General features: G+C 51.7%; 1 protein-coding gene across 5 annotated transcripts in view; it reads right to left on the bottom strand.

The window, feature by feature from the left end:
- Nucleotides 1-23999, bottom strand: part of Kcnab2 (potassium voltage-gated channel subfamily A regulatory beta subunit 2) — an 85439-nt gene that overhangs the window by 57450 nt on the left and 3990 nt on the right. For 2 of the 5 annotated variants that reach the window (XM_076933639.1, XM_076933644.1), the window contains exon 2: nt 8604-8828. The exons of the other annotated variants lie outside the window; for them this stretch is intronic. The gene's annotated coding sequence lies outside the window, so the exon portion shown is untranslated. The remainder of the gene's footprint in view (nt 1-8603; nt 8829-23999) is intronic. 5 annotated transcript variants of the gene reach the window in all.

Here is a 23999-nt window from a genome sequence, read left to right as displayed (position 1 = left end):
ATGCCAGCCACCTGCACTGGACTAAATCTTCAGCCTCAGGCCTAAGCTGTTCTTTAAATTCAGTTTCCAGCAGGGGGATTTCCCTCATCTTCATCACGAGTGCTAGGCTCCGAAGCCTCCTGGGGCTCCCGCGCACTGGAGAAAAGGAGCTACTGAGGCCCCGGGGAAGGAAAATATTTGGAGAGATGGATGGGGGAAGGAGAGGGGAAAGGGAAAATCCTTTGAATGTTCTGCAAGAAAGCCAAAATGTTAGGACATGAACAAGCGGGAGAAGGAAGAAGAAAAAAAATCGAGAGACCATGATAGGGAGAGATGGAGAGAGAAAGGGTCCTTGTATGGAACCCGCCTAGCCCGTGGGCCCCGACTCCTTGCTGTAATGTGCTTTACCGAATATGAAGGCTCACAGACATTAAACAGCACTCAAGGTCACCCAAGGAAGAGCAGGACGGGCCCACGTCAGGCTCTGTCTTCCACACAGAGCACCTTTCCCTGCCCTGGATCCCCACTTGGGCCTCTGACTTTGGACAGGCGATCCTTCATCTGTGGTGTGTTACTGTACAGTGCTCCTCTCGATCCCAATATGGAAGACGTCTGCAAACATGAGCTGTACTAGCTCGTGGTGGCTAGTACTAGATCTCAGATCTAGTACTAGGCAACAGATGAAGTCAAATATCACAGGCAGACTCCCAAGCCTCACCAGCTGCTCAGCTGTGTGGCCACATCAAGGCAGACTCAGGCCTCCACTCTGTTCCTGGCCCTTAAAAGTAAATCCCAGCCAGGCATGCTGGTGCATACTTGTAATCCCAGACATCAGGAGGAAGAAGCAAATGGGTCTCTGGGAGTTCAAGGCCAGCCTGGTCTACATAGTGAATTCCATCCATAGCTACACAGTGAGTCCATCTTACTAAGAAGTCAGTCTTGATTCTGTAGCTATCCACCATGTCTTGTTAATTAAGTTGTTTTGGAGCAGAGGGCAGAGCTGTTGGTAGAGTCCTTGCCTAGCATCCGGGAAGCCCTGGGTTAAATCCCCAGCACTGCATAAACCGGGTATGGTGGCACACACCTTATATCCCAGCACTCTGGAGGTAGAGGCAGAAGGATCAAGAGTCCAAGACCCGGCTTGGGTTATATAGCGAGTTCCAGGCTAGAAACCCTGGAACTACATGAGACCTTGTTTCAAACAAGCAAGAAGGTTACTTTGGACCAGGAAGGCAGGTGACTAGAGGCAAAGGCAGAAGGTCAGAAGCACCCAACTTAGAATGCTGTCAATAGTAAAAAGACACCCACAGAAAGGGATGGAGGGGATACCTGCTATGGATACAGCTTACAAGGGACCAACATCCTCATAATATGCAGAATCCTTAATAACCTGGCCAGAAAACAGGCAAAGGCCTCGAAGATACTTTGCTCCAATGATGCCCGGATGGCAACATGGACAAGACACTGAGCAATACCCACACATCAGGAAATGCAAATCAAACCACAAGGAACTACTGCCTCATGTCCACCAGGATGGCCACCGCCAGAAGCCCGCAGAGTAACAGGTAAGCGAGACACAAACCCCTGTTCATGGCTGCTGAGGATAACATAACATGTTTAGTCTCTGTAGAAAACAACCTGGACCCTCTCAGAAACACGCACGCACACGCACGCACGCACGCACGCACGCACGCACGCACGCACCCACATACATAACTGCACTTGCTTCTGGTATTTCTGTCCTTTGGATAAGTGTCCCTCACAGGCACACGTTTTGATGGTGCTGTTGAGGACACTGTGGGATCTTTTGGACGTGGAGCCTTACCAGAGGGAAAGCCACTGGGGTTGGGCCTTAAGGTTGTATCGCTTACTCTCACTTCCTGTATAACTCGGCCTCACTTCCTGTTCACACTCTGCTTCCTGAGGGAGGCTGAGTGAGAACTGCCACACCCAACTCCTGCCTTTGTACCTTACAGCCTGCAGTGTCGTCATCCCCACCATGAGGGAACGTGTCCCCTTAGAACTGTGAGCCAAAGAAATCCCTTCTCCCTTAAATTACTCTTGTCAGGGTATTTTATACAGCAAGGAGAAGGCACCTCCCACCCCAGGATTGACAGCAGCATCTTAAGGAAGTACTTGTACACTCTTGTTCGTGAGAGCCTCGTTCACATGGAAATGAGATGAATTAGTGGTCAAGCCAAGTGTGGCCTAACCACAGAAAGGAATACTACTTCCTTACAAAGGGAAAAAAATGTACACTTGTTGCCACCTCGAGGACTGTAAGCCATATGTAAAACATAGGGTTAGTCCATGGATAGAAAATACTTAGAGTCAGGAGTGGGGTTGTAAGGGCAATCAGGAGGGTGTTGTCTAGTGGCAGGGGTTCAGAGGTGGACGGTGGTGATGGCTTTGTTAGTATGAAGGTCCTGGCCGTCACTGAGTCACACGCTTCCAACGGCAAGCTATATGGTATGTCTTTTACAATTGCAAGCACACTTCACATACTCAACAAACATTTGTATAGTCCTACAGTCTGGCGGGGACATCTACTGACGGGACCAGCCTATGATCTCCCGTATGGGACAGCCTGGGACACAGCCTGCAGCTGAGTCCTGGTCTGTCTGGGTGGCTTCTGGAAAGATCTGTTCCTGACGGAAAGGGACATTCTTGGTATGGCTGCAGCAAATGTTGGGGTATTCCAGCAGGAGATGTTGGGGGTATCCCAGCTGGGCCAAGGATGGGAGGTGGCATGCAAAGGGTGAGAAGCCATGTTACAGTGGACTGTCCCCCTATGTAATGAGTACCCTGCTGATCTGGGAACCGCCCAAACTCTTTCGCTAAGTGACACTGTCACAGTGGTTCTAGTTTGGTTTCTGTGATAAACACCATGACCAAAGGCGACCCGAGGAGGAAAGGGTTTATCCGGGTACCGAGGGAAGCCAAAAGGAGGGATTCAAGCAGGGAGGCCATGGAGGATGATGCTATTTACCCTACTTCCTCTGGCTTGCTCAGCTACCTTTCTGATACAGCCTAGGCCCATCTGTCCAGGGATGGCGCTGCCCACAGTAGGCAGGCCACTCCCACTCCTGCGTCAAGCAGCAATCGAGAAGACACTACTTCTCAGACATGATCACAGGCAGACATGACGGAGGCACGCCCAGGCTGTCAAGCTGACCATCAAGACTAGCCATCCCAACCTGGTTCTAGATACTTTTGTTTGAGGAGAAAACAGCAGATGAACCGAGTTTGATGTAGCTCACATTCCTCTGGGCCAGCATGATGACGGTGCACATTAGAGAAGGTCCAGGAGACCCAGGCTCCTGTGACATGACTCTCTAACGTGAGGTGCTGGGAGTCTGGCACAGAGTTCTGGGGGGTGCAGTTTCCTTAGCACAGACCCCACACTGGTGGGTAGCAATATCTCCTGCCCTGCAGGACCCAATGCAGGTTATCCACTGCATAACAGTAACAAGGCTAACAAAAGGTCCTTTGTGAGCCCATTTCAAATGGGCTTCTCTGTGCCTGCACCTGTTCGTCCCACTCGGGTCTCTCGAGACAGATGACAAACTGGGTCCCTCTGCGGTGTGACATTCTTTCCTGCATCTGAGGACATCTGGCATTGCTCTCCCCACCCTGTTTTGGAGAGAAAGCTGTGGGCTTCTGATCCTCCCCCACAAGCGTCTGCCATAGGCTAATCCGTTTCTTTTGGACTGAAGCTATGGAACATGCTTTGTGTGGGCTGATACACTGAGCCCTTCCCAAACCTTAACGGCAGGCCGGATGATGGTGCCCGGTGCCCAAGGGTACTTGCTGGTGAACACAGAGCAGGAACCCAGCCTCGGGGATTGTACACTTGCTCAGGCAACCTTTGGTATGGCTGGGTTTGGGACATAAACACCCAAGCCATCCTCCTTCTACAATGGCAGTCACCCAGTGCTCAGGGCAGTGCTACTTTGTGAAGAGGCTGTGTCTTTGTGGGGTGTCCTGGGTGGGGCTGGCAAACTGCTGCTGGCGGAGGGCCAAAATGGAACAGTCACCTGACTTTGACATTTCCAAATGGTTGGTAGAACACCAAGGGGGGGGGAATCTATCATGGATTGTATAAAGTTCAAATGTGTGCCTGAAAGTGAAACTTTATGACAACCACACTTGCTTGTCTTGGTCTGTCATCACAAAATATTGGGGACAAGGAGGCTTATACAATGGATATTTCCTTCTCACAAATCAGGAGGCTACAAGGCTAAGATCAGGGACTAGTCGACTCTTCTCGGCTCAGTGGCTGCATGACCTCCTCTGTTCTGAGTTGTCACAGGAAGAACAAGCTCTGGTGGCCTTTGCTTCTTGTGAAGACACAGGTTTCAACTAGGGCCTCAATTCCTCAGAGCCCTGTTTATCCTGATCTCCCCCAACACCTTGCCTCTTCACTCTGCAGGTGGGGCTTCAATGAACGGATTGGAGGGGATGGACACACTCAGCCCGTGTGCCTGTTTCTGTTGTTGTTGACTTTCAAGCAGTGGCAGAGCAATGAGACGATCCTGAACTAATGAGCTACGTGTATCTCAAAAACCCACTGCCAGCCCGCGTGCCGCACTGAATACTCTGTTCACGGAATGCACTACAAAGCTGAAAGTCTGTATGCAGACCGCTGTAAGTTAGTGACCATCTGCAGTCATGGAGAGCGGATTGCCGGCGAGCTTAAGGTGTTTCACAATCTGTTAGTCACAGGAAACAATCTGGAGATGCCTGATCCTGAGACTAGAAAAAGTCTTTCTAGAAAGGCGGTGCCTGGGGGAAATGGCTTGGACAATAAGATGCTTGCTGCGTAAATGCGAGGACTTGAATTTGGATCCCTGGCCCTCAGGTAAGAACTGCGCATCATGGCGTGTGCCTGTAATGCGTGTGTACCCTTATACACACACACACACACACACACACACACACACACACACACACACACACACGAGAGAGAGAGAGAGAGAGAGAGAGAGAGAGAGAGAGAGAGAGACAGAGAGACAGAGAGACAGAGACAAACAGAGACAGAGACAGGGAGGCAGAGAGAAACAGAAAGACAGAGAGACACAAACAGAGACAAAGACAAACAGAGACAGGGAGATAAAAGACAGACACAAAGAGAGACAAAGACAGATAGATACACACATGAAGGGCTATACCTCCCCAGCAGACACCATGACTCCTAACCTTCTCCCCACACTCCCAACTCTTGTTAGTCCTGGCACCCAGCTCCACATACCTGTCCTGGTTTCTGGGATCTAGCTCCTGGTCCTGCCTGTGGTCATGGAGGATAGAAGAGACACAGGTGCGTCTCGGCCCTGACTCTGTGCATTCTTGGCCACCTGGTTCTGCTCCTCCTGTGCACTCGGCTGAATCTTCAGTGCTTGCCGTCATTCTTGGCGTCCCACTGTGTCCTCCTCTTAGGAGGAGGTCATAGCCTCTTCCCCCAGGGATTTGATTCACTAATCTACTTTAATATCTAGTACCAAAGGGTGGACCCATTTCAGTGGTGGCGTGACAGGCAGCATGTAGCCTGTCCCCATTCAAAACCTCACTCTGGAAGGAAGGCAGCCCACAGAAGGCCTATGCGATGCTGGGCTGGCTTCTGCTACGGTCTCCTGAAAGCATCTTCTTTCTTCATGGCCCTGTGGCCCCAGAGGACACTGGGAGTTTCACCATCGTCCAAGGTCTGACGAAGTTCTATCACAGCACACAGAAGCTACAAGTTGACAAGCTATCAGCACATGGCAGGGAAAGGGTCGCCAGAAGTGAGGTCCCTCCCCAGCCCTGGTCTTGTTCTCACTGTCAGATGAGGATCTAGGGTACTCTGCTGGGATCCCGGGCATCTGTGTGTGTGTGTCCTCTTTAACAGTTGAGGTTGTCCGCCTGTGACATGAGAGCTGGAAGCATAGTTTCTCAGTCTGGAGGAATCTGAGGCTGCTCCTGGCACTTTCCTGCACAAGGGTGCTCTTTTTGTAAGAGAAACCTACTCGCTGCAGACATCCCGAAAGCCAGAAACAATACCTGCATGCTCAATCCCACGCCCTACACCACCAACCATAACCATAGTCCTCATGAGTACACGGAACCTTCCCTAGGTTTCTGAGTCTATGAGCAGAACACTTCTGGGGCTGGGGTGGGGGGGTTGGCTCAGTCAGTTTCCTGCCATGAAACCATAAGGACTTGAATTTGGATCCCCAGCATCCACTAAAAAGTTGGGTGTGCTTCCATGTTCAGCAAGAGACCGTTTCTGATGACGATGATGATGATGGTGATGATGGTGATGGTGATGATGAGATGAAGTGGACAGCAGCTGAGGAAGACACTTGATAGGGGCTCCTGGCCTCTCTATGTGCAACCACACGAGTACTTGTGTTAGCCACCCCACACACACAATGAATTAAACACAAGCCTCCAGCAAGAAGAGTAGAAAACCCCACAGTCCAGGGCAGAGCTTCAACACTCCTAAGGTTTTGGTGTTTGCCAGTCTTCTGGGACAGAAAAGCAACCAGAGACTGTATGTAAAGGAAAAAACGTGGCCACGTGCTAATAAAACTTTATTGAGGAAAACAAATGATAGTGGGCCCGACTGGCTGACTGCGGGTTTCAATGTCTGTCTGTCCATATCTAACCAAGCTGGGTGTGGTGGTACAGCTTTAATCCCAGCACTCAGGAGACAGAAGCAGGTGGATCTGTGAGTTTGAGGCCAGCCTGGTTTACGTAGTGAGTTCCAGTACAGCCAGGGCTATACAGTGAAACTGTCTCAAAACCACAAAAACACCTAACCAAACAATCCCCTAAACTGCCAGGCCACACCCACCATGATGTTAAGGTAGTTGGGGAGGTCATGTTCACTGTGCATGCTACTCTGAGCACTGTGTGGCTGGGGGCTGCACGCATGGCCAGTCTTTCTGTGAGGGACATTCTACCTCTGGAAAGAGAACCCCTCAAGGTTGAAGAGAAAGGGTCCTGGCCAGATAACCCTCCGTGCTGCTGGCTAAGACTCTGCCCTCCTTGCTTAGCCGAGTCTGGGGATGAGGACTGATGGGTCGGCAGAGCACCCATCTCCCCTCCCCACCAGTCGCTTTCCTTCTGCCATCAGGGCTAGTCTATCAGAGGATTGTGATTCTGATTAATCTCTCCTGGAGTGAACGCAGTAGTCTTGGCGGCCTGGCCTCCCTCCTCAACACGGCTCTTCTTCGGCAGAGGCTCAGAGCTGAGGACATCTGGCCACGAGACGCAGGCTGCTGCCTTTGATGCGACACTATTTTTGGAGACTCTTTTTGCCTCATTTATTTTTGATTTGAGTTGCTCACACAGTGTGTTCTCTTTCTCCCTCGTTCTCTCGCACTGAGTTAAATGTGTGCAGTATTTTTAAACCTTGTTCCTGTCACCTCGTGATTAGCGGAGATGAGCCATGTCCCGGGGCAGTGCTGGCCGAGGAGGGGCCTCCTCTTTCAGCCCTTGGTTTTGGGAGGTCTCACTCTCCTGAGTGATGGGTAGCCTAGTCCCTGAGCTGGAAGGGCTGGGTTTTGTGGACCAAGGGGCCTGCATTGAAAACCAGACTGTGAGTGGCCAGGGTTCAGGGACATCCAGGAGGTGTTCCGAGTGCCACAGTAGAAGGGCCGAAAGGTATCTTCCGAATGGCAGCCCTGGACCAGATCCCTGCAGAGATGGGTGCCAGAGCCGTTGGTGACCTGGTGAGACCTGGATATATTTCACAGGAATTCCTACCTTTAATTATGGTCCCCAAGCCACCAGGTTGTTACTATCATTAGCCACAGATGACAACTACGGAACTGAGTTTTCAAGAGGCAAAGCTAGCTTGCCTCTGGCACTGGGTGAATAGCAGATCTGGAAATCTACTCTCAGAATTAGAGTTCTGGGCCATCCCCAACAGAACATTCTAATCACAAAGGAGCCCGAGGCCAAGCTTGGCTCAGGGGGAGAAACAGAGATAACCATGGGCTGATGAATTTGGGATGCTGGGGCCTGAGTTAGCTGATGGGTCAACGTGGGGGCATGACAGAGGACAAGAGAGCAGAGGTGGCTCAGGTTTTTAGAGATAAGGGGTTCCCAATTGGTGGTGTCTGCATCCAGCTTGAGTACTCCTTGGACATCTGGGAGAGAGTGTGTGTGTCCCTAGTGATGGTATTTTCCTCTCTATGACACAGGCCCTTTGCTGGTGTGACTCCCTCAGGGTGTTTCTCCTGGGGTCCCCCCTCATCCACTGATACCTGTCAAGGAGGCTCTGTGTGTTGTACCAAGTCACATGTCTTCTGTCAAGCATGCATCGCAGCCTATGGATACTGCTCATCTGAGTGTCCACTCTGAGGCTGGAAAACCCAAGAGGATGGCCACAGGGTGCGTCTCATTTCCTGCTGAGCTTCTTCAGACTCAAGACAGGGCCTAAAGCCTGGTCAATGTCCAGCATACCATGGCCAAATGCATGCAGTATGCTACCTCTTAATGTGGCTGATTACATGCAGTGTGCTACCTTGCCCAATGTGTGCAGTGTGCCCCTCACACCACAGCCAAATGCATGCACTGTGCCACCTTGCCCACTGTGCACCCTGTGCCACCTTGTTATGGACAAGCAGCTCTTTGCTTACAGATAATAGAGATGCCAGCATGGGGCCCCTGCCAAGCAGAGTGGAGGAAGCCGAGCCGTGGGAGGTCATGTTGAGCCGCTCCCCCTGGACAGACAGGGTGTCCTGTGGCGTTTGCTGTCTCCTTTGAGGAGTTTCTCCATGGAGGGCAGGAGCAAGGCCTCAGGCCTTCAGGCTCTGTCTCAACCGGATCTACGATCCTGCACCGAGATGAGATGATGCTGGCTCCTGAAACATGCACGGAGTGCCAGGGTTCTAGTGGCAGCTGTGTGGGTACCCACATGTGAACACACATGCACACATGCACACACACATGTATGCATACACACATACACACATGCACACATAGACACACACATGTGCATGCACACAAACACACACACACGTACATGTACTCATACATACACGCATGCACACACATGTATGCGCACACACATATGTGCATGTGCACACAGACATACAGACACACACATGCATATGTACACACACATATACACATGCACACATACATATGCACACACATGCACACGCACACACATGTATGCACACATACACACATGCACACATAGACATACATGTGCACGCACACAAACACACACACGTACATGTATGCATACATACACACATGTGCACACACATGTACACACATGCACACACACATATACACATACACATACACACACACATGCACACACACACATGCACACACACACACACCCCACCACTAACTACTACCATGACCCTCTCTGATATCCTCATTACTTCCACTCTGCCATCTCTACTACGACAGTCTGAACTACTGCTGTCATCACCACTTCTGCATCCGTCTCATCTCCACCGTGACCCTCTCAGCTCCCTCCACCATCAGCACCATCTCCACCTCCACCATCACTCTACCTCACCACAATCACCTTCACACCCACACGACCCTCTCCGCTACCACTATCGACACCTATCACTATCATTTCTACCCCGGCCACCTCCACAGTGACTGTCTTCACCACCTCTATCATCCCGTGTCCTTCACCGTCTCCATCATGACCGTCCCCACCCCTTCTCCCGTCAAGCTCCATTTTCGCCACGACCATCTCTGTCACCTATATCTCCACCACCTTTGTCACCACTGCTGCCATCACTACTACCTTTTCCCACGGTCGTCCCACCACGATCACCCCCACCATGGTCATCCCCAATGACCATCCTCACTGTGATCATCCCCACCGTGATCACCCTGACCATGATTTTCCCACCGTGATCACCCCCACCGCCATTATCACCTCCACCACGAGAGAATCTCTATCACTACCACCCCCACTTCAGCCACCCGAGCCATGACCGCCTCCACAACCATCTAGCGCACTGCCATTTCCACACCTACAATCCCTGCATCCATCCCATCTCCTCTACCATCTCCATCGCCACGTCTACCGCCTCCGCCATGACCACCGGTACCATCATACCAAACATCACGGCCATCTCCACGGCCACGACTTTCTTCTCTAAGACCATCGCCACATCCCGCCCTCCCGTTTCCGGCAGAACCATCCCCACCACCTCTACCATCACCACGCCTATCACCATCAATCCCACCATCTCTACAACGACATCACCGCCTCCTCTACTACCAATCTCTCCTCCTCGACATGGCCATGTCTACCATCCCCCCCATCTTACCTCTGCCCCACCCACCCCACCTCTAATGTATGCACACGTGTATGCAACCTGACCTTGCCACCCCCTACCTCCATCTATTACTGCCAGTTCTACCCTAATCACTCCAAGTCAGCTTCCATTCTCCCAAGGACTTCCGCTTTTAGTGGTCTGCTCTTGGACTCCTCCCCCGAGTGGTCCCAGGGACAGTTCTGTTGCTCTGGCTTCAGTTCTGGCCTTCAGACCCAGAGGCTGTGGTTGAACCAGCAGCCCCTCGATTCCACTCTACGCTCCAGGTGGTGGCTTGTCTACGAGCTGTCCCAGGAGCACTCCGTGTCAGAACCGCCTCTTCTAGCGTCTTTTTCTCAATGCCAGATCTCTCCCGTTATGCCTTAATCGGAGACCCCCAGTCTTACTCTAAGCCCTGAAGCGGTTACCTAATGCCTGTAGTCTCAAGCAGAGTCGTAACGTTTAGTACCATCCGCCTTCCCAGTTCTCACCCACCATCCCGTTCTGCACAGCTGCTTGCCTCTTCTCCTGCACGTCCATCCTAGGCAAACAGGGGTTACTTCTCATCTCTGTCCTTCTCCTGCCTACAGCATCCCTGATCATTGCTCCTGCTGCTGGGAGGGACGCTGGGCCTCTCCATGAATCAGTTACTGCCCACAGGCTTTATCAGAGAGGCCGTCTACCCAGGTCTGATGGGCTCTCTCTCATTACTCCTGGTGGTCTCCCTTGAGTGAGCAGCAACATGGCGGGAGCTGCACCCTCCATTCCTGATGCTTTGTCTACTTGATTCTTCCGAACGGCATCCCGTGTGGCCAAGAGCTGGGGCAGGTGTTCCCATGACAAAGTGAACACTACTCCTGAGCTTCTGGACACTCTGTACCAGACCTCTGTGTTGCTTTCTGAAGAAGGCTCTCTACAGCTTTCTTGTTTAAGTCTTTGATACTGAAATGCTAGCCCAGTTCCTGGGGACCCTGTTGTCACCAAGGCCTTGCTTCACTCAGCCAATGAGGGTACAGGTGACTGACTGTCCAACCTAGGTTTCCCCGTCTCTTCTGTCCCTCCTCTCTTGACACCATGGATGAATTTCAACCAGCATCCCAACTGTCAACTAAGAGACCTGGGGGGGGGGGGGCTCACAAGAGGTGACAGGGGCAGAATTCCCAGCAAACAAGCAGAGTGCTCTACCTGGGGTCCCCATAACCCACAAGGCTGAGGTTGTCCGAACATGCTTCCTGTACCCCTGGTCTCACCAGCATGGGTCTGAAATGTACATTTACATTCTCAGTTTCTGTCTATGGAAGGCAAGTAACACTGGCTTTGCTACAGGGCTAACAAGTTTTGTTTCAGAATAGTTAATAAAAACTAACTTTAACACGCTGTGCAGAGTGGTACACTCCTTTAAAAGAGAAAGAGATAGGAAGATCTCTGTGAGTTCAAGTCCAGCCTGATCTACGTAGTGAGTTCTAGGTCTGTCAGGGCTATACCTGTCTCAAAAACAAATACACAAACAATTAAAGTAACTCTGAATAAAGGGAGTCTGAAAACCAAGAAGTGGGACCCGGGATTCAAACTCACACTTTGAGTCACCAGATCAAGACACCTAAGTGTGAGGTACACTTAACCAGGGCCAGAGCGGGGGTCAAGGGACACTTGCCAGGACCAGAGCAGGCAACACCGGGGGCCAGGAGTTTTCCCTGGTGATGACAGACCTCATGGCCTCATTCCCAGAATTCCCAGGAGGAAGCATGTCCCCGGCAGAGTGGAACCCCAGGGCACAAAGTGAATTCCAGGACATCTTGCAGTACTCTTTTCTTTAAAACTAAATTTATAACCCCTTTTGTGAAAGTGTGTCATGTGCTTCCCTTTACAGGGAGTTCACCAAGAGCACTGAGGGAGAACCCAGGCAAGACAGAGCCAGCCCTGGTGGGAGGCTCGGGAGGGGGCACCCAGGCTGGAGGCCTCTCTTCTGACTTTACGCAAGTGCATGCAGAAATCCCCTTCTTCCCACTAGCCAAACTGCCTGCCACTTCTGTCTGCTCATGGTGAAGCTGGGGAAGACTCAGCTTGGATGTCCCACCTCAGGCTACAGTGAAGCTCAGGTCCTGTCCGTGGAAGGACCGACCCTCAAAGCCGTTCTATCCTTTGTCCAGCTCCCACTGTTCAGAGAAGACAAATGGCCCAGCACTCCTCCCCCAAACCCAGAGGGTTAGTGGCTAGCCTTATGATGTCATCGGAGTGACCTATAGTCTTATTCCCAAGGATACAGATGTCCAATCAGGACCCATTTCAAACAAGGACAGAGAGCGTGTGGCATGCAGCTGTGGGAAAGACACGGGCCATTTCTGATTCCCAGGGGCAGAGTGTACCTTGGGTGCCTTCGTCTTCCTATCTGTGGGCACACCTGGTTTCTTGCCTTAACAGTTCTTCCTGCAGCTGTTCTCAGAAGGAGCAGGGCGGAAGTACCCGGAGCCTCCTTGGGGGACCCAAATCATAGTCAAGGTGGGAGACATTTTCTGTCAGGTGGGACTATTGCAGATCTGTGGTGGTGGCTATAAAGAAGTCTCTCTGGCTATCTTGCAACTGCAACTTCTTTTCTGCAGGGCACTCCTGAGCCCCTCAGGAGACTTGTCTTTCGGAGAATACACAGGGCCCCGGGGAACCCAAACTTGGGGAGCAGGCTAGTCAGCACAGACCTCTGGACATGGACTTGGCTTGTTGGTTTTCTTTAAAATCTAAGCCTTGCCTTTCCCATAATCTTTGGAGCCTAATGGCTCACCCTCCAGAATTTCTGTCACACCATGCCAGGAGACAGGTCTCTAGAGAGGCAATGTTTCCTGGCTTCTACACTTACCAGTTCCCTTGGGGACAGCCATGCAAACCTCTGAGGAGTCCAAGGCAGCACCCGAAGGCCCACATGAACTTCTGAGCTCTGGCTACTGCTACAGCAGTCTGGCTCCCCTGGGCCGTCTGTGGTGTAACTACCTAGCCTGAAGTTTCAGAGATGGAAAGTGTTGATCTAGTGGATGGTCAATGTGCCAGGCTGAGGTGGGGTGGATGAGGGGCAGGGGGACTGCTCTCCCACAGAGGAGTAGAGAGCCCCAGAGAGAGGCGCCCGGCTAATGTCTGCAGAGACTGGAAGCTTCTGCTGCTCTTTGCTGGAATATCTATCATAAAGGGATAGAGAAAATGCTGAGTCTCCTCTCATGGCTGGATTGAGATTTTAAGTGAGCCAAAGCAGAAGCCTGGTGGGGGTGGGGGTGGAAACAGAATCCTTCCCTAGGAGACTGTTCCAGTGCCTGACTCAGCGAGGCGAGGGAGGGGCTCTGACTGCTCGTTGCCCAGCCCTGTGCAGCGATGGACCCACAGATAGAAGGAGCTGGAGGGTGAGTGAAGAAAAAAGAGCCTGGGCAATTCTAACATGGGAGATCTCAGTGGGAGTGTTACCAGGCAACCAAGCAGACACTCTACACCCTGGCCACTCATCCCTGGCCCCAGGTGTGGTTGGGGTCCTTTCTCTCTTGAGCTCTGGATAAACCCACACCTCAGGGCCTCAGCACTAACGGTGGCTGGACAGGACACTTGCTTGGGGAAATGGTTGGCGCTTTCATCTCTCTTGAATGACACTAATTTCTGCGGTAGCTGCTGGATGGAAGCCACGTGTCTCTGAGCATCGCTGAGTAGTGACACTCTGGCCACTGTATCCTGCCAGGTACCTGGCACAAAAAGTTAATGCTCTGGGCTGATCCCCAGAGCCTAGTGCCATCTGGAGGTTGTGATTCTTAAGATCTCTATCAGGACCGGGAGGTGGGCCTCAGTCACCATCCTGGAAACACCAGCACATCGACCCTGCTTCCACTGCGGAGCAGAACCAGACACTTGAAGAGACACAGGCTAGGCACCGGAGCCAGTGGTTTGCCTCTCGGAACCCATGTTGTCCCATTTTCTAGGGGACAGAGCCTCTAAGATGCTCACCCCTGGGTTTTCCCTCAAGTTCACAGCATGAATTGGTTCTTCTAGGGGGAAGCCAGCCTGGTGCTCTAAACGGAAGGTCTATGTTTTAGCGCTTCCATCTGCTCTTGGGACGCTGCGTCTTGTCACCTGTGCTGGGACTGCCTCTTTACGGTGGCCAGGCCTGCCCTAAACGGGGATGCTGAGCTTCTGGAATCTGGAACCAGCCAGCTGGAGCAGGCAGATGAAGTCCTATGATAATCCCACTCTTAGTCAGGGGTGGGCACTTGGCTCTGGCGTGGGGCCCATGGCTGTCGTTTTATGAGACGAGACCCCACACAATGGCACTTGGCTCTCAAATCCCACCATTTCGCCTGACTGCTTAGCCTGCAACACTTGACATACAATCCCTGATGGGTGGAAAGGAGTCACCAGAGTAGGAAACAGGTCATGGAAGCTTTCTGATGGAGGGATGATGATGATGGTGATGGTGGTGATGATGATGAGTGTGTGTGTGTGTGTGTGTGTGTGCGCGCGCGCGTGCTTGCGCTTGCTGGGGGTGAATAAACTTGCCACAGTGTGTGTTATCATCCCCAAATTACACCTGCATCTCTTCTGGGGCCTGCAAATGTGACCTGATTTGGCTAACAGGTTTATGGGACGTTTAAGATGATGACGAGATGAGCTCATCCTGCACCAGTGTGTCCCTACCTGAAGTGACAAATGTCCCTACAAGAAGAGGCGACAGACACCAAAGGCATGTGACACCAGACACCGAGGAGGCAATATTTCTGCAAGCCAAGGCACACCAGACAGCAGCAGCCGCCGCCAGAACCACAGAAGAGCCCAGAAGAGACCCCGTCCCCAGCACTGCCACACAGCTAGACTTTGGATTTCGGCCCCCTGGATGAAGAGAGAATAAATACAGCTATTTTGAACCACACTGATTAGGACACGGAAATGGCCAGCTCTCTTAGTCCACAGGCTCCCAGATGCCCTGATGTCTGAGATCCTCAAGTTTTCCCTACACCCATCCGGATCACAGCAAAACTTAACTGAGAAATCAGGCAACTAAGAAGATTAGCAATAATAAAATAACAACCACAAAGATATACCCTAATAAGAGTTACTTAAGAGTTACTAGTCTTCCATGTCTGATATTTCCCACTTAATATTTTCAGGCCGAGGTCACCAGAGTGGCTGGAGTACAAGCAGGGATGCAGAGCAGGGACACCCTGACTTTTAAGTCCTTCCACTCCTAACAGCAGGTTGTAAGGAGGCCAAGAGACACCTTTCGCCTTTACTGGGGTCTGCAGTACTGTGGTCCCAGCCTTCCGTTTGGTGGGAGAGGGAGGTCTGCTGCAGGATTCTGCTCTCCAGTGTTCCTGTGTGCCAGCCCGGCATGCCAGGCCTGTCCGTGTTCTCCAGGGGACGGGGACGGTAGGGATAAATAACAAAAGGTTTCAAAGAGGATTACCCCCTCAGCACCGCCACGTGACGTGATGGCAGCATGAAAGATTAATTCCTTGCCCATGTAGCAGCATTCAGCGGCAGCCTGGAAGCCAGCTGCACTCCACCCCGTCCATTAAAGCCCCGATGAGTAAAAGCGGATGAGAAAGGAAACCGCGGGGTACTGCCTTCAACATCACATAATTAACAGGGAAAGACTGTGGTGAAAGTCTTGCGTGGAGACAGTGGTTATATTTGTGGAAACTTGCTGGGTAGCATAGGTCTAAAACTTAGGTCCCCAATCCTGCTTGTGTGACCTTATCCTGTTGGGTCAAAGAGAGCCAGTGAGGTGTCTGTGGGTGTTATCACAACCTTGCTTACACGGTGAAGGATTCAGAAATGTCTAAGCTAGGCATGGTAGCACACACCTCTAATCCTAGCATTAAAGAGGCAGAGGCGGGATCTCTGTGAAATTCAAGGCCAACCTGGTCTACATGGTGAGTTCCGGGCTAGCCTTAACTAGTTAGTGAGACCCTGTCTCAACAAATAACAAGTAAATAAATAAGGGACGTAACATCTAATGATTTTTAGAGAAATAGGAGTGAGTGATGTGGCCACGCAAGACTGGTACAATCTTCGTTTGTACAAATTGTTTGGGACAATCTGTGTTATGATGTAGAGCAAAGGCTCATGGGTACCTAGGTGTTTGTAGGGGCTGTAAGCGGAGAGCTGAGGGTGACCACACCTATCCCTTTCTGGTGGAGGTCTGAGTGTTCACGTGTGAAGGAGAGACCCCTCCAGGGCAGGTTAAGGAGCCCCACTTGGAAGGCATCAGCAAGTATAGGCAGCTGCTGGGGGTCTTCATGTCACTTCCCTGCCTCTTAGCATCGTGGTGTCACTGGCCCAGGAATGAGGTCACGGGTGACACCCACCTGGGTAACCTTGTGTCTATCCCATAGGTGTCTGACCTAGTCTGAGGTCACGAGAGCATGCTGACATATATTTCATTAGACACTGAGACATGGCATTGGCATCTATAAATTTCATGTCTCAGAATTCCCAAGAGAATTACAAAAAAAAAAAAAAAAAATGCAAGGCACTAAGCACTTAATGATGCTTTAGGGAAATGTATGAGTCTCCGTTGGGCTGCGTTCACAGCTATCCTGGGCTGAAGGTGGCTGTGGGCCACAGGTTGGATGTGGGCCTTGGTAGGGTCTGGAGAAAGAAGAAGTCTGTCCTTGGTTACTGTGTGACTTGTTCTCACCTTTGGTGCAAAGAAAACGCCCCACGGAGACTGAACTGGTGGATGGGTGGGGAGACCTAGAGAGTTCTAAGTAGTAAGTACTTGTAAATCACCAGGCCACTAAGCACCTTGAGAGCTAACCCACAGTGAACTCCAGCTGCCAATCAAAATGAGTGCCCATAACATGGACAGCAGTAATGGCACAGTCATTGTTCTCAGCTCTCAGGGTAAGCTGGGTCTCTGACTTCAGTGAGGGCAAGTATTCAGTTGTCCATGCTCCTCTGTCCAGGCATGCTGGGAGATGCATGGAGATCCTCTGCCTATCTCCTGGGAACACTTGGTCTGGATGGCCTGAGCCGGGACTACTCAGTTAAAATGTCTCCACTTTAAATAAAAGTTGTGCCTTGCCTTAGCAGAGTAGGTTGGGGCTGAAGGACAAGAGACAACCCAACTACACAGGTACCGTCAGACTAAGATGCCAACTCTAGGCCTACAGAGACCTCTAAATGCAGGCACTGTGTCTGGCGCCTCCTTGTCTCGGGGATGTGACCCTGTCTCTAGTCATCTCTGGCCTTGCCTTGGTGCCTCTTGTAGCTCAGAGTGTTCTAGGCGAGACCGTGCCCTGGGGTATGGGAAGGAACCTTGGGAAGTCCTCCAACAAGGTGGTTAGGATCTACCAAGCCTCTGGGTCTTGGTGGTTGAGGCTTCCTTAGGCCTGCCAGGGCTAGCTTGGAAGGATGCAATCCTGGAGGGTTGTCCCCAAGGTGGAGGTTTTTGTCCTGAGGTTTCTTCACAGGGCGAATGCATTACAAGTCAGGCAGAGGAGACGGAGGGTGAGGGGTCACAGGGCAGTGACAAGCCTTGTCTCTAAGGTCCCCTAAGGAGGAAACCTTTGCTTCCTTAAGTCTGTGAGAGCAGCCTGGGCGTGACCAGCGTGTGCTTGGCCAAAGGGACACGGTGTCTGCAGCACTCTGCAGTGGGCTGGCTCTAGCAACAATGACATTCACAGCCTAGAAAAGAGACGCCCAGATGGAGGGACATACATGCTGCACAGATTAGTTTCTAGCACAGGTCTGATGTCTGCCCAGGAATAGGGTTCTCTGTCTCTTAGGGGACCACTTTATCTATGTCTGGCTCTTGCCCCATCCCAGCTCCGCAGAGGGTGCTGGGTCAGGAGCATGGTAACCCCAGGTCTACCAACAAGTAGGATTCTGCTTCAGCCCCAGTCTCCCCTTCCGTAAAAGGACCTACAGGCATTATGGCGGCAGAGTCTGGAAAGAAAGCAACTGGGTCCCTGGTTACAGGAGTCCTGGATTTTAGCTTAAAAACTGAGCAAAATAGCTGGACCAGGCATCCTACTGAATCTGGGAACAGGTGCTCTCTGTCCTTTCCAGGAGCTGGGAGGAGGGTCCCCTGGCTCAGGGCTCCCCCAACCTCCCACTGTTCCACATGGTGTACCGTTGGGCCTGGCCAGGCCTCGGCACCCATACAATCCAGCAGGTGGCTGGGACACCCCAGAAGCTCTCCATGGTTACCATGGTTATCAGTTGCCACAGGGTGGAGTGAAACCCTTTTTACAGCACCCCCCAGCAGCACCCACTGGGCTTTGCCAGAACCTTCTGGTGTGGGTGAATCAGGGAGAGAGGGCCAGCTTGGGCCCTGTGTGTGGGTGTCTGCAGATAGGGTGTTCGTTATGGGCAGCCTGGGCCTGTGACCTTCCCTGAGAGTGCTGCGAGCTCAGCAACAGAACTTGGGTTCAGAGGTGGGGTGACCTTGCTCAGCTATCATCTCTCACACACTAAGCAAGCGAGCCATCTCACCCACAGGAGGCTGGAAATACTCTGAAAATGTTTGGGACCTGGGATCTTGGTTTAGTCAGCAGGACAACCCCTGTCTACGGTGTCTCAATGCCACTTCCTGGCCATGGCTTCAGGCCTAGCTCCACCTCTGTTTCCTCGTTCCACGGCAGACACTGTGCCACCATGCCCACTGAACAGTGGACATTTCCGTGGTTGCTCACGTGGCCTCTCAGTCCTCTCATGCTAAGTTCCTTCCCCCTCTGTCAGGATCCCTGAGGGTAGCAACCACACTCTATGGGTCCCGTAAAGAGTGGCATTCCCAGTCAGAGGTCTCACTGCGGAGCACAAGTGGGAGAGAGCAGCATTCTTGTTTGGCAAGACAGCTCCCAGGGCTGACAGCAGATCCCAGCATCCCTGCATGCCAGGACAGCTCCCAGGGCTGACAGCAGACTCCAGGGGACAACCTTCATTCTTCATTTGAAAAGGTCCTTTTTGGGAAAAGCCACTTTTTTTTTTTTTTTTTGACAGCTTTCACACACGGCTCACTGTAATTATCACATGCAGCTATTACATGACAAGACAGTGACCATGCTCCATAGGCGCCGGCCTCATGGTCATTCCCCAAACTGTCGGGATGAGGAGAAGGCATGGCAGTATCCCCAGAATCCCTGGGTGCGTCAGCATGTACACATCGATGTCCCCTGAAGAGCCTTCTGTCTCTCACAGGGCAGACAAGCTTAGGTCCGCTCTCCTGCGAGGAGCAAAGCACAGCTGTGTCCCCTTGGGAAGTGCTGGGATCTGTGAGCTGGAATTTGCAGGTCGGGCTCTAGGTTCTGCATCCTCTGCAGAAGAAAGGGGACAAGATGGCCCTGTGACGCCTGTCCATGACACCCGAACACCTCTCGGCCTGAGTGACTAAAACTACCCTCTACTCGCTGTCAGAGAAAGGCACCCCCTGGGGGTGAGAGAAGCCAGCTGAGCAGAGGCAGTGGGGGGAGGGAAGCAGAGAAGGGGGCACAGCTCATGGATAGCCAGGTGCAGTTGGCAACAGCAGGTATCCAGTCATGTATACAGTGACTGAGATCTGTTCCTCTACGGAGCTCTGACAAACGCGGGACCAACAGCATCTTGTGTAACCTCCTGTCAGGAGGCCTGGGAACCAACACTAAGCTCTGCCATCCAGACAAAGCGCACTCTTAGATCCAAAGCTGACGAAAGCTAGCGGGTCATTCCGGTTGATTGTGGACTTTGCACATTCTGAGAATCCATGAAATCATGGCAAAAGCCTTCCCCTTAGCGCTCTCAGCTGTCAGGAAATGTCCCCCTGACTGTCACAGCTCCAAGGAAAAGCAGAGTTAGGGAAGTTCACCAACAGACCAAAGAAATGAGGAAGCGTTTCTTAAAACATGGGGTTGGAATCCCCAAGATCTAGGTTTCTAAAAACTACAAACAATGGGGGTCCATCCAGCTCCACAGAGGACCCTCAGTCCGTGTGTGATTTTCTTAGAGCCCAGGCTCTGTAGACACAATAGGTGGACCCACAACTTGGCTCTACTGAGATGTCACCCAGCCCTTGCTCTGTGACTGCACAAGGCAGAGCACACAGCGGAGACAATGGAGGCTTAAGGGATGTATCATGATCCCATAGGTCCAGAGTGTCCCCAAGCACCCCCGTAAGTTAGGAAGCAGAAGGACACACCACAGAAATCATCTACGCAAAGCTGGACACAAGGCGGTGTCACAGGTGCCAGACAGAAATGTGACTTTTCCTGAGTGAGGCTCCTGAGCCGCTCTCCCTCACCTGCTCTCTCTCCTTTCCTTGTCAAATCCCAAAGCCTTCCAGGCAGTGGTGTCTGGAGGGTCAGACAGAGAAGGCTGGGATCTGGGTCCTGATTCCACACACACCAGCTTGGATACTTTAGGATTGCTAGGTTAACTCCCAAGGATGTTCCTACTTTGACCTGATGCACAACAAAGAGACAGGCTCCTTTAACGAAGGGGCCTGGAGCCTAGTAGGGACCAGTCTAAGGCAGGATGTGCCATGGGAGGCTGTTCTAAACTTGTGGCCACTTCTGGGTACAGGGCTCTCTACCTCTCTCCACTCAGTCTTGTCTGTAACACACCTGCCTCCCTCTCATGCCTTTCCCTCTCTTCTCTAGACTATGGAATAATCCAGGGTTTCCCTCCACCACCCCCCCCATCTTGACCTTCACCTCCCTATTCCCTGAGTACACCCCTCTCCCCATCTCAGAATTAGATGCCAGGTGACTTGGGGGTGATGGGCAGTCAGTGACCTGGAGTGACCGGCAGTTGACTACCCAGTGACTACCTGATGACTTGTGGTGACCTGCAGTTGACTACCACATGACCTGGGTGACCGGCAGTCAGGTGACGTGGGTCACCAGCAGTCAGGTGACTCAGGTGACTGGCAGTCAGGTGGCCTGGGCTGACCAGCAGTCAATCCCAGGCCCCAGATCTCAGCTTACCCACAGCACTCCTTCCCCAGCCCTCGTGGGCACAAACTGCAAGGCCAGTCTAGCCCATGTACCTGGGAGCCCCTCTCTTGCCTGCTCCTTTTGATCGCCACAGCCCATATGGACCCAGCAAGAACAGTTTGGGGGCTCCCAGGCCCCCTTCTGTTCTCCACATCACCGTCTAGCTCCAAGGGAACAACGGCCTCAACACCTCCTTTCTGATCACCCTTTCCATTCACGTTCACATACATGTCTTAGATTATACTACATTCTAGCCATGGCCCAACTGTCCCAGGTGCTCCCTACCCCATGACCTTACCCTCTGTAGGGGTCCTCCCAGATAGTCCCTTGTAAAGGAACTTTAATCCAGCAACATGGCTGCTCTGGAAAGGGATCACATCCAAAAACCTTCTAGATCCTTGTGATCTGGTTGGAATACAGACACACCCTTAGTACACACCTTCAATCCTAAACAATGAAAGTAAGGTTAGTTTATACAAAGAAGCATCCCATGCTTGAAAGTGATGTCTAACTGAGGGGCAGACAAAGTGATGAATCAGAGACAGATTTGACAGAATGAGTCAGCGATAGAATATGCCCAACTCTGACAGAATGAATCAGATTGGATACAACCCAATTCTCACAAGAACAGCACAGGAAAGAGAGACTACTTAAGCGTAGAACGGGAAGAAAAATGTGTGCTGTATGTGGCAGTTTTACAGAGACAGATTACAGAAAGAACAAGCTAGACACAGGCAAAGATAGGCGCCCCAGTTAGTTTGAGGCCAAGCAGAGTAATTCAGTCAGAAGCCAGTTTGAATCAGTCAGCTTAGACAAGAGTTTGGGCCAGAAATGCTCAATTGAACCAGCCAGCCAGAGTTCAGAAAGAACTAGAAAGGGTGAACTTATTTAGCAGTAGACTCTCAGATCTCAGATGACAATTACATCTGGCAAATAAAGATACATCCACAGTCCCTTCCTAGTTCTGATCATAATCCTGCCTATCTTTAAGGTCTGCATCAATGGCCATCTCTCCTACCCATTGGCAGGGCCCTCTCTGTTCAGACTCATGGTCACTGACTCTCCTTTCCGACACTCAATTCCAGAGGTAGAGCTGGGTGGGCTTTGCTCCTGTCAGCTACCCCAATGTCTGTTGGTAAGGTTTTTAAACATTGATAGTATTTATGGGTTTCAAATAATGCTCTAAACTTTTTTTTCTGATGAGAAGATTCATGGTGATATCTCCCTGTCCACACATTTTAATTTTTCTTGCCCTTCTGCATGGAGAAGGAGGAGGAGGGAACTCCTTTGGAAGGCCCCTGCTACTACTGGCTGGGCACCTAGGCAGAGTTCCACATCCTTTGTCCTGAGCTGCATTGGACAGCGGTGGGCATCAAAGTCTGAGCTCATGATGAAGGGTCATGAAGCTGCTGAGAGGAGATGGGAGGTGAAAACATGTCACAGGGAAGTGGTGATGTCTTAAGCCCCCTCTGACCGAGGGCTGCAGGCAGACAGAGGTGGGAAGGCTTGCTGGCCCTCCATTTCCGAGGCAAGGGAGACCAGGGCTACAGGCCACCTTGCTCCCTTCCTGTCTCTACCTAGGAGAGTCTGCTGGATTCTGCCAGGCTCTGCCTCAGGCCCGAGTAGCTCTGCTCTTCTATTCTAGGGACCTAAGGTGGGTCCCAGAAGGTGTTACACTTGGGGTTCAGAATAGGCCTGAGATGCTGACACTGACTGAGGGTTCTCTGGGCCAGGGGTGTCCTGGGTGTGCTCTTGAGGGTTGTTCTACTATGCCAGATGAAGGAAGATGGGTGGACTAAAGTGGGAAGAGAGCCAGAGGCTGGAGAACAAAGTCTTGACTGAGGTGAAGTACTAAGGCTAGACTCAGCAAGGCCCTGAGGATAAGATTCCATGAGGCCAAGAAGTCACCAAGAGGCCACTTGCTGGAGAGATCCAAGAGAGAGTTGCTGGTGTCTTCAGACCTCACGTTCTCACGACATTCATGAGTTACATGACCAAAACACCCAGCAAGACAAACTTATCGAAGGAGAGACTTATTTTGGCTCGCAGTCTAGAGTGTCCCTGTCCATCATGGCTTGGAAGGGGCAGCAGAGTTCATGGCATGGGGATCTTGGAGTAGATGCAACTTACAGAGTAGACACAGGAACCATCGTCTGGGCTGTGCTTTCAAAGACCCGCCCCTAGTAACCCGTTTCTGCCCACGACTCCATGTCTCTTAAAGCTCCTAGCTGGGCAAACAGTGTTGAAGACTTGAGTCTGTGGGAGACACTGTCACTCAAACTTTAATGCCTAAGGTGATGGTTTCTGGAGATGGGGTTGTTGCAAGGCAGTCAGGTAAGATGATGTCACTGGGGGCAAGTCCCCAAGACAGGGCTGGTGTGTCAGCTCTACTAAGGGAAGAGAGACCAGAGTCAACATACGGTTGCTTGCCTTGTGGTGTGATGCGGCCTTTCACCGAATGAGGAGCCGTGCTCTTGGACTAGGAGCAAGTAAACTTGCATTGTTTCTTTTCTTTTAATTTCATTTAACTCATTATTATTTCTCTTAAATTTGTTTTTACAGACAGACCGAGGATAATCTTTTTTTTTGGGGGGGGGGGTTGGGTAGAAATGCAAAACAGGAGAGGCAGACTGGAGAGCTCAGCAGTGCCAGGAGGAGGAAGATGGAGCAAGGGAGAAAAGGAGGGTTTTCTGAGGTAGAAGGGAGCAAGCAGGGGCCTCACCAGTAGCCGTCTGTTAGCTGCTGCCTGGAGTGGAGGGGTAAACGAGGTGGGTAGGGTGAGGGAGGGAGGGAGAAGCTCTCCCAG

This window comes from Arvicanthis niloticus, chromosome 5 (assembly GCF_011762505.2).
Source record: "Arvicanthis niloticus isolate mArvNil1 chromosome 5, mArvNil1.pat.X, whole genome shotgun sequence".
NCBI classification, from domain to species: domain Eukaryota; kingdom Metazoa; phylum Chordata; class Mammalia; order Rodentia; family Muridae; genus Arvicanthis; species Arvicanthis niloticus.
Note: the sequence above shows the minus strand (reverse complement) of the source record. Positions and strands in the feature narration are given on the sequence as shown.